The sequence below is a fragment of the Anopheles coluzzii genome, chromosome 2 (assembly GCF_943734685.1).
Source record: "Anopheles coluzzii chromosome 2, AcolN3, whole genome shotgun sequence".
Lineage (NCBI taxonomy): Eukaryota > Metazoa > Arthropoda > Insecta > Diptera > Culicidae > Anopheles > Anopheles coluzzii.
Genome location: NC_064670.1, coordinates 76,739,008 through 76,750,998, shown reverse-complemented (window position 1 = coordinate 76,750,998; position 11,991 = coordinate 76,739,008).

Here is an 11,991-nt window from a genome sequence, read left to right as displayed (position 1 = left end):
AAACTTCTGTGGACTCAGCTACAAACAACGCTGCTTCCAGATTTGCTTTTTCTCTAAAAATAGAAAATAAATCCATTTAATACATTCCCTGCAACTTTATATGCAACAATTTATATTTTACCTGGTATAATAAAATATTAACACCCGAAAGCGTACTATTTTCTTTTACACGAATTTTAGTCACACACTTCTCGCCGTTGCATCAACAACATGTACCAGTCCAATAGCTATCAAATGTAAACAAACCGTCCAGCCGACCCGGTTACAAACTGTCAAACTTTATTTCATTTTTCTAAAATCCCGCAAGCCAAATGTTCTACATAAGCTCACCTCCCTTTCATTCACTTTGATAAAAAGGAATGCGCAGCTCGCGCTGCGCATGATTTAGCGTCCAAGCTCCAATCAAACACATCGTGTTTATTTAATTTGAAAGAACATAACACACGGATTATTACCAAAAACGAATTTAGAGTCGTACCATAACTATAAAGACACTTAATAAATATGTTATGTTCGGATCAGGTTGCAATTGTTAGAGCTGCGGTGCAGAAGAATTAAACATCACTCGCGGGGTCAATTCGTCAAAAACAAAGCAGAGTTTCGGATGATCATTGGGAGCCATCAAGGCTCCAGGTAACGAGTGGACACAATGAATTAATTTAACACATTTGTGTTGTTTGTGCGAATTACGATAAGACCTAAATGGCTCCACTGAACCGTGTCACTGTGCGTACTGTGCGTAACTGAGCAGTACTCTGTCTTATTTTACATCTTTATTTATACGAGTTACGAGTATAGTTAGATTTGGTTTTACTTTCACTTTCTGTTTTATGTCAGTTATGCTGTAGGTCAAGTTTTGGGTTTACATATGGTTGCAATTATTCTGTAAGGTCATTCCTCGGTTCTTGTGTTTACGCGGTGTTTTGTTTCCTACGCTTACGTTTAACGGTTCTGTTTGTACATACGAGGGTACGGTGTCTCCTATTTCATTATTTATGAGTTGATGGTTGCTATTATGCTATGTTATAGTTTTACGCTTCATGTGCGTTCTAACGGGTTTTGTGCTGAATAATATTTTTCTCGTCTTTGAAAGTTAGTGTGTGGCTTGCATGTTTTGTAAATGTTTTGGGATAAGAGTTTTTCTGCTGATTTACATTTTCTGACTTAAGGGTTGTTATTGTGTGTTGTGTGTTGACAATTTGTGTTATTTGAGTGTAATGAGAGTTATGTAAACTGAGTATAGCATAAGTGTAAAACTTCGAGGCGTTTACAAAACCTTTTTTGGCTCGATCAGACGATAGATCGAGTCCGTTGCCAACGCGCTGGCAGTACCACCTTTTGAAGACGAGGAAAAAAAGAACTTCCGACACTGACACACAGATCTTTTCTCTTTTAGATCTAAATAGCAAGTGTTTATTGAGACTCAAAATGAATTCTTATATACTATTCTTCTATTGTGGGAAGGTTTTTTTATCTTCCTTTTACGCATATGTTCGTGTCGCTAGCCTTTTCCCTTTTCGCCACGCCTACGCATTCTTCTGAGAGGTTTTCTGGTTCTGTTTTATGTCAAGCGTTGTCCTGAAGGAAATGTGATCCCTTTTTTTATTGCTTTCTCTGGAAAGAACAAATTGTTGCATTGACTGCAGGCGTTGTGGTTTTCCCTTTTTTTCCCGTTGTGGTTTTCCCCCATGTTCCGGATGTATTGCATCATTGACAAATACTTGAACTTATTGCTTTCGAATTCATGATCTGGTTAATGTTATTCACGCATCTATGTTTGAGTGATTTAGGTTTAACAATTTTATGGCCGTGAGAAACATGGATGAAGAACTTTTCTACGCTTCTACGGAGTTGGTCTAGCTTGACACACATGCATGCTGTAATCCTAAGTTAACCGTTATAGGCTCGAAATGAATTGAAGTAATTGACTGCTAAAAAATGCAAGTCAAAAAATTCAGATGGCCCTACTGGATGCGTGACATATTCCTCGACTTATGCTGTTTATCGCGCCGATGCACGTCGCCAGAGCACTTGAAAAGGTTAAAAAGTGTTTTGAACGGTTTGCTCATTTTAAATTTGAAAATACGATCGGTTATGTTTGAAAATGTAATCGTATGGTGATCGTGCGTAAAGAGAAATTTACTTAAATGAAATTCAGAAAATAAAGGTGTCGCGTTTGCAACAATAAGCATGCTACAAATAGGGTTTTTTGTACTAATTAATTCATGTGATATGATTCTAATTACATCGCATCTGGGAGGTATGAGTGTTTTGCCATTGATGGTATCTTCAATTGGCGTCTCCAGAAACTCTCCATCATGCTTTACAGAGAAAATACAGGTACTGTAATTTATTATACATGTAAGATAGTGTCGACGAGAGCGGAATGGATGGAAGGAAGGCGACCAATACTTCAACACTAGAGAACAATGCTCGACACAATCGTATCACGACAACCGCAAAACCAACCGAGGGGGTGAAGGAGGTGGACCGAATGAGGGAGACCGTTGACACAGACTTCTATCTTTTCTGACGGTGTTGCTTTATTGAGTTCTGATCAACGACTGACTGCTCAGCCCAAGTTCTCTTCTTTATAACATTATTCCGATTCGCATCAGGCCACTATTTTGCCACTATTCGCCATTTTGCCACTATTCTTACATTCGGCCTTTCCTGATGCACTTCGATCCTCGAAGTTCTAGCCTTCTTATTCATTATCCTATCCAAATTCCTGAATTTGATTGTGAAACTCTTTACACCTCATCATAATTGAATTATATCTAACACCACATTCGCGTTCTTGCTTCTCCCCCTATCAAAATACTTTTTGTATCGAACTTGTTCCCTTTAATCTCCTTTCTTCCGTCCTTTCCTAAATCCTGCCCATGGCGATCAAACACTTCTTCGATCAAACCCTCGGACCCACTTTTCATTATAACACCCGGCTTCGAATCCAATGACGATCTTGCTCGGATTGATAACTCCGTCCAATTATTTCGTTCCGGCTGACCGTTTCCTCGTAGTACCTCCGTTACCGATAGAATTTGCTCGTTATTCTTGCCCTTCGTACATTCTACGAACGTCCTTGCCTTAACTGGCGTTCTTCTATCGGTAGTCGCTCGTGTCGGATATCCAAATATCGACGACATAGTCTCGCTCTTTCGCATGTCTCCTCCCGATTCCGTCGTTCTGGTGGAAAAGAGCCAAGCAAAATTAGAGTAACCATCTGTTAACATGTACCTGTATCGTTTTGTAGCGTCTTCCATCGACCCCCAATGGACCTGACATCCTGTGGGTAAAGCCGCATTCTTCTTCTCTATTAATCTCAAACAATCCTTTTGTCGTTTCAGCACTTTCTTCTTCTTGCTTATTTGCTTCAGCAAGCTGACTAATGTCTCAGTTTGATTAACCACACTTGGCGATATCTGTCCAGTTTTCACCCGATGACCCAAAAACGTTATTTCCCTTTGCATGAACTGGCACTTTTTCCACTTAATGTTCAAACCGTGCTCTGCTGCCACTTTTAACACTCTTTCCGTTTTCCATAAACATTCTCGTTCGGTTGAGCCATGGATAACCATGTCATCCATGTACAAATCCAGTAGGTTGTTTGTAATTAGATCCCGAAACACATGATTAACATACCGGATAAACACTGCGGGCGAATTACACAAACCAAACGGCACGCGATTAAACTCGTACAACCCTCGTCTCGTTGCAAAAGCTGTATATTTTTTACTGGTCTCTGCTACCGGCACATGGAAAAATCCATTTTCCATGTCCATTACCGTGAACCATTGTGCACATTGTAGTTTTTGCACGACATCATCGATTACTGGTATCGGGAATCCGTCTTTCAAAATCATCGAATTCAATTTCCGATAATCGACACACACCCGGTTGCTCCCGTCTTTTTTCTTCACTACAACTATACGGCTCGCAAAATTCGACGCAGAAGGCCTAACAATACCCTCTTTAAGCCACTCATCCACTTGCGCATCCACTGCTTCAGATTCTGAAAAAGACAATCTGCTTGGTGGGTGGGTGAGGCGTTTCTTTTCTCTCACTGCAGCTGGTTTTATTGTATGTCTCGATCATTGTCATTATCTCGCCCCGAAATTGAGGCGGGATAACCGGTTCCATTGTCTCGCTGGCGCACATTGTGTTCATCACTTCGCTTAAAATATTGTTCACATTATGTTGTCGTTCGTGTTCTTCTTCATTTCTCTGTATCCCCAACACTTGCTCGTTTTTTCGTGGCTCGATCATGACCGTTTCGTTGTTAATATTGTAATTAACAGAATGCAAAAAATCCATACTGTTGCGTACGACCTCATTATGAAGTAAAAGCATAGATGCGGATGTAGCGAAGTAAAACACTTCAAGTTAAAACATCTCAAGTTAAAACAAAGTTCAAGCAAAACACGCCTCAAGCAATAGCACGCGCTTCAGAAACGCAACAAACATAAACAGGTAGTCAACCGTTCTCACGGTTCAAACGAGGAAGTAACTTACGCAATTCATAAACCATAAACATGTCACATGTCGCATTAAATAAAACTTGTTATCAAAATAGTCATAGTTACAGTTAGCTGACCTATATGCGGTCAGCAACTAAATAGTATATAAGAGATGAAAACCTAAATAAAGTAAGCGCATTCGAACACAAACCTCAGAATCGCTCGTTTCTTAATAGTCGGAGGCACTCTCCGGTCGACGAAGGAAAAATATACCCGACTCGGTGTAAAGCACCGGCGTTGGGCGCTGCGACGGAGCAACACATCCGCCAGCAGCATTACATACCCACAATAAGGGGTGTTCTAATCGCCTCGTATGGTACCAGAACCCACTGCACCTGATATACCCAATTGTCTATGTTTACGGCAAGTGTGGCTTCGCCGAATCCATTTTGGGGCACTCCACCTAGCCCTCTCAAAATATGGTTCGATTGTTTCCATTGTTTGAACTGCGGTGGAAGTCCCGCGAAAACATCTTCACGCATGAGTGATACCTCGCTCCCGGTGTCTATCAGAGCCACATATTCCTTCCCGCATACGCTCATTTGTTTTGTTGGTAATTCTTTATTTGATTCCTGGATCTGACCTCCAATCACGCTGTAGCTATTTTTATTACAGTTTCGAGCTATATGCCCCACGCCTCCACATTTGAAACACTTTACCGGAGATCGCTCATTTGTACTCGGTACAATAGCGCGCGTGTCAGTTACCAGTCGCTTCTTGGTAGAACAATCCTTTGCCCGATGCCCCGGCTTACCGCAACTGTAACACTTGCGCACACCTTCTTCCAACCTTGGCTCTTGCTGCACACTGTTCTTCTTTACCGCACTTTTCTTCTCTGCTCTTTCCATCAGCACAAGTTCTTCTTTTAATTCGGCTATACTGCGCGCTCGATAAAGGGACGCACGCACTTTTGCATCGTAAGACACACCATCCACGATGTACTCAACAACGCTACTATCATCGATTTCCGTGTCACGAGCTATGCGCTGCATCTCGTACACGTATTCCAACATTGTCTCTTGCGGACGTTTTACTCGTGCCATAAGTCGCCTATGCACGTCACTCGACCGCACTATTTTTCCAAATTCTTTAATCAGCTTCAATCTCAAAGCTGCATACGATGTTACATTTCTCTCCGTCGAGAGAAAACTTCGCGCAACACCAACCATTTTCCGGCGGCACATGATAAACATTTGTTCATCGGTCCAATGCGCCATACTTGCCACTCCTTCAAAATCATCAAACCACACCGCAATATCTTTGGTGAGGTCATTACCATAAGGCTCAATGTCTTCTTCCACATCACGGAACGAATAGGGCTGCACAAACGGTGCATGTGTTTCCCTTTTCGCAATTCTTGGCACCTCCGCCCTTTGTGACACCACCTCTGTCACGATCGATCTCGTCTCCGCGGTAACAGCAATAAAACCACCCGCCGCAGTCGTCCCACTGTTTCCCGTCTCGCTAGCCTCCGATTCCGCCTCCACGTCATAATAACCAGACGCGTTCATTTCCCCGGAATTTTCTTCGCGCTGCTCATCGCTCGTTATACCGGCTTCTAACAACCGCTTAGCCAAATCGTCCTTGGTTCCAGACATTGCTAAACCCGCCGTTTTGCACATGCGAACCAAACCCGTACGCATATATTCGCTTATCAAACGGTCCATTTTTCCCTACTTGTAACACTCTAGAAAACAAGTGTTTTTTCTCGCGCCCAAAACGCACAGCGCTAGTCACACACACAGCGCCCTTTTTTTCACACAGCCACCTTTTTCGCGCACAGAGCAAACTCGCGCATCAAGCGCCAAACCTTTTTCACACAGCAAACTCTCGCGCACGCAGCGCTAATCCTTTTGCACACAGCAAACTCGCGCACACAGCGCACTAACGCACACCGCTCAACTTCTCGCGCATCAGGCGCTAACCGTTTGCACGCAACAAACTCGCGCACCTACCGCTAACTGTCTTCGCACACCGCAACGTCTCGCGCACACAGCGCCAAACCTTTTGCACACAGCAAACCCTCGCGCACACAGCGCTAAACCTTTTGCACACAGCAAACTCGCGCACACAGCGCACTAACGCACACAGCTATTCGCGCACACAGCGCATTTCCTTTTGCACACAGCAACTCGCGCACACAGCGCACTAACGCACACAGCTACTCGCGCACACAGCGCATTTCCTTTTTCACACAGCAACTCGCGCACACAGCGCACTAACGCACCCAGCTACTCGCGCACACAGCGCATTTCTTTTTTCACACCGCCAGAACTTGCGCACCCAGCGCCTGATCGCACCGAACACCCGTACGAAAACGCCGCTACACTCGTACACTGTTCTTTTGTGCACTGTCCAGCGCACCTAGCGCTTTGATGCCTCACCGTCTCACTCCACACAACGTCGATCGCAACCGAATTTCCAGGAAATTCACACTTGTCCCAAAATCGCGTTCGTCGTGATCCCACTTCTGACACCAAATGTAAGATAGTGACGACGAGAGCGGAATGGATGGAAGGAAGGCGACCAATACTTCAACACTAGAGAACAACCCAGATAGCAAAGCCGAAGGCCTTTGTATGGGAGCTATCGCGCTGATCAAGGCTCACTTTTTCGCGCGCATAAAGCAAAATGTGCGCGAAGGCGAAAAAAACCCGAAAGCGCTTCGTGTCCTCTCTCGTGTTTCTAGTTTTATTCTCTCTCGCATGTCATCACTCTCTCCCAGTTTTTCGGATTGAAATGAGAATTCACTGTCTTTGGTTGCGGCAGTCTAGCTGCTTCACACTCTTTATTCTCTTCTTTTTGCAGTTCCCACAAGAGGATTCACACATGTGTTCTCACATACTTACATACACACACACGGTGGCCGCCTGGTGCGGCTGTTTCCATTTCTGTCTTTTCTTCTTCCCTCTTCACACCGCGCTGGAGCCCGTGGTGGTGCGCGTGTTAGCCTGCTTGGTTCAGGAAAGATGTCATCAGATTTGGCGCGCCTCGACCGCGGTGTTGGATGAAGGCTGTTGATGAAAATACATAATTAATAGACACACTTTGTTAAAAAGATTACACTTCATTTAAAGATGTGACAAACTTACCTTTGTGCTTGAGGATCAATTGAAACTTGAACGCCTGTGCACACAGTGTCACACTTTTTAAGTAGTTTGAGGAACAGCTAGCGGTAGCAGCACACATCTGAAACTTGTAATGTGCAAAACATTGCATATTAGAATAATATTAGAATTAGAATAAATGTCACATAGCACTAGACACTTAGAAAAGGACACTTACCCAAACAATTAGATGATAAAAATTCGTCCTCCGATGAAGCAGAAAGAACACCGCAGATGGCGCAGTATGGAAAGTGTTTCACGCAGGAAAAATAGTTGGCTCTTGCTGCACACTGTTCTTCTTTACCGCACTTTTCTTCTCTGCTCTTTCCATCAGCACAAGTTCTTCTTTTAATTCGGCTATACTGCGCGCTCGATAAAGGGACGCACGCACTTTTGCATCGTAAGACACACCATCCACGATGTACTCAACAACGCTACTATCATCGATTTCCGTGTCACGAGCTATGCGCTGCATCTCGTACACGTATTCCAACATTGTCTCTTGCGGACGTTTTACTCGTGCCATAAGTCGCCTATGCACGTCACTCGACCGCACTATTTTTCCAAATTCTTTAATCAGCTTCAATCTCAAAGCTGCATACGATGTTACATTTCTCTCCGTCGAGAGAAAACTTCGCGCAACACCAACCATTTTCCGGCGGCACATGATAAACATTTGTTCATCGGTCCAATGCGCCATACTTGCCACTCCTTCAAAATCATCAAACCACACCGCAATATCTTTGGTGAGGTCATTACCATAAGGCTCAATGTCTTCTTCCACATCACGGAACGAATAGGGCTGCACAAACGGTGCATGTGTTTCCCTTTTCGCAATTCTTGGCACCTCCGCCCTTTGTGACACCACCTCTGTCACGATCGATCTCGTCTCCGCGGTAACAGCAATAAAACCACCCGCCGCAGTCGTCCCACTGTTTCCCGTCTCGCTAGCCTCCGATTCCGCCTCCACGTCATAATAACCAGACGCGTTCATTTCCCCGGAATTTTCTTCGCGCTGCTCATCGCTCGTTATACCGGCTTCTAACAACCGCTTAGCCAAATCGTCCTTGGTTCCAGACATTGCTAAACCCGCCGTTTTGCACATGCGAACCAAACCCGTACGCATATACTCGCTTATCAAACGGTCCATTTTTCCCTACTTGTAACACTCTAGAAAACAAGTGTTTTTTCTCGCGCCCAAAACGCACAGCGCTAGTCACACACACAGCGCCCTTTTTTTCACACAGCCACCTTTTTCGCGCACAGAGCAAACTCGCGCATCAAGCGCCAAACCTTTTTCACACAGCAAACTCTCGCGCACGCAGCGCTAATCCTTTTGCACACAGCAAACTCGCGCACACAGCGCACTAACGCACACCGCTCAACTTCTCGCGCATCAGGCGCTAACCGTTTGCACGCAACAAACTCGCGCACCTACCGCTAACCGTCTTCGCACACCGCAACGTCTCGCGCACACAGCGCCAAACCTTTTGCACACAGCAAACCCTCGCGCACACAGCGCTAAACCTTTTGCACACAGCAAACTCGCGCACACAGCGCACTAACGCACACAGCTATTCGCGCACACAGCGCATTTCCTTTTGCACACAGCAACTCGCGCACACAGCGCACTAACGCACACAGCTACTCGCGCACACAGCGCATTTCCTTTTTCACACAGCAACTCGCGCACACAGCGCACTAACGCACCCAGCTACTCGCGCACACAGCGCATTTCTTTTTTCACACCGCCAGAACTTGCGCACCCAGCGCCTGATCGCACCGAACACCCGTACGAAAACGCCGCTACACTCGTACACTGTTCTTTTGTGCACTGTCCAGCGCACCTAGCGCTTTGATGCCTCACCGTCTCACTCCACACAACGTCGATCGCAACCGAATTTCCAGGAAATTCACACTTGTCCCAAAATCGCGTTCGTCGTGATCCCACTTCTGACACCAAATGTAAGATAGTGACGACGAGAGCGGAATGGATGGAAGGAAGGCGACCAATACTTCAACACTAGAGAACAACCCAGATAGCAAAGCCGAAGGCCTTTGTATGGGAGCTATCGCGCTGATCAAGGCTCACTTTTTCGCGCGCATAAAGCAAAATGTGCGCGAAGGCGAAAAAAACCCGAAAGCGCTTCGTGTCCTCTCTCGTGTTTCTAGTTTTATTCTCTCTCGCATGTCATCACTCTCTCCCAGTTTTTCGGATTGAAATGAGAATTCACTGTCTTGATTTGGTTGCGGCAGTCTAGCTGCTTCACACTCTTTATTCTCTTCTTTTTGCAGTTCCCACAAGAGGATTCACACATGTGTTCTCACATACTTACATACACACACACGGTGGCCGCCTGGTGCGGCTGTTTCCATTTCTGTCTTTTCTTCTTCCCTCTTCACACCGCGCTGGAGCCCGTGGTGGTGCGCGTGTTAGCCTGCTTGGTTCAGGAAAGATGTCATCAGATTTGGCGCGCCTCGACCGCGGTGTTGGATGAAGGCTGTTGATGAAAATACATAATTAATAGACACACTTTGTTAAAAAGATTACACTTCATTTAAAGATGTGACAAACTTACCTTTGTGCTTGAGGATCAATTGAAACTTGAACGCCTGTGCACACAGTGTCACACTTTTTAAGTAGTTTGAGGAACAGCTAGCGGTAGCAGCACACATCTGAAACTTGTAATGTGCAAAACATTGCATATTAGAATAATATTAGAATTAGAATAAATGTCACATAGCACTAGACACTTAGAAAAGGACACTTACCCAAACAATTAGATGATAAAAATTCGTCCTCCGATGAAGCAGAAAGAACACCGCAGATGGCGCAGTATGGAAAGTGTTTCACGCAGGAAAAATAGTTGGCTCTTGCTGCACACTGTTCTTCTTTACCGCACTTTTCTTCTCTGCTCTTTCCATCAGCACAAGTTCTTCTTTTAATTCGGCTATACTGCGCGCTCGATAAAGGGACGCACGCACTTTTGCATCGTAAGACACACCATCCACGATGTACTCAACAACGCTACTATCATCGATTTCCGTGTCACGAGCTATGCGCTGCATCTCGTACACGTATTCCAACATTGTCTCTTGCGGACGTTTTACTCGTGCCATAAGTCGCCTATGCACGTCACTCGACCGCACTATTTTTCCAAATTCTTTAATCAGCTTCAATCTCAAAGCTGCATACGATGTTACATTTCTCTCCGTCGAGAGAAAACTTCGCGCAACACCAACCATTTTCCGGCGGCACATGATAAACATTTGTTCATCGGTCCAATGCGCCATACTTGCCACTCCTTCAAAATCATCAAACCACACCGCAATATCTTTGGTGAGGTCATTACCATAAGGCTCAATGTCTTCTTCCACATCACGGAACGAATAGGGCTGCACAAACGGTGCATGTGTTTCCCTTTTCGCAATTCTTGGCACCTCCGCCCTTTGTGACACCACCTCTGTCACGATCGATCTCGTCTCCGCGGTAACAGCAATAAAACCACCCGCCGCAGTCGTCCCACTGTTTCCCGTCTCGCTAGCCTCCGATTCCGCCTCCACGTCATAATAACCAGACGCGTTCATTTCCCCGGAATTTTCTTCGCGCTGCTCATCGCTCGTTATACCGGCTTCTAACAACCGCTTAGCCAAATCGTCCTTGGTTCCAGACATTGCTAAACCCGCCGTTTTGCACATGCGAACCAAACCCGTACGCATATATTCGCTTATCAAACGGTCCATTTTTCCCTACTTGTAACACTCTAGAAAACAAGTGTTTTTTCTCGCGCCCAAAACGCACAGCGCTAGTCACACACACAGCGCCCTTTTTTTCACACAGCCACCTTTTTCGCGCACAGAGCAAACTCGCGCATCAAGCGCCAAACCTTTTTCACACAGCAAACTCTCGCGCACGCAGCGCTAATCCTTTTGCACACAGCAAACTCGCGCACACAGCGCACTAACGCACACCGCTCAACTTCTCGCGCATCAGGCGCTAACCGTTTGCACGCAACAAACTCGCGCACCTACCGCTAACCGTCTTCGCACACCGCAACGTCTCGCGCACACAGCGCCAAACCTTTTGCACACAGCAAACCCTCGCGCACACAGCGCTAAACCTTTTGCACACAACAAACTCGCGCACACAGCGCACTAACGCACACAGCTATTCGCGCACACAGCGCATTTCCTTTTGCACACAGCAACTCGCGCACACAGCGCACTAACGCACACAGCTACTCGCGCACACAGCGCATTTCCTTTTTCACACAGCAACTCGCGCACACAGCGCACTAACGCACCCAGCTACTCGCGCACACAGCGCATTTCTTTTTTCACACCGCCAGAACTTGCGCACCCAG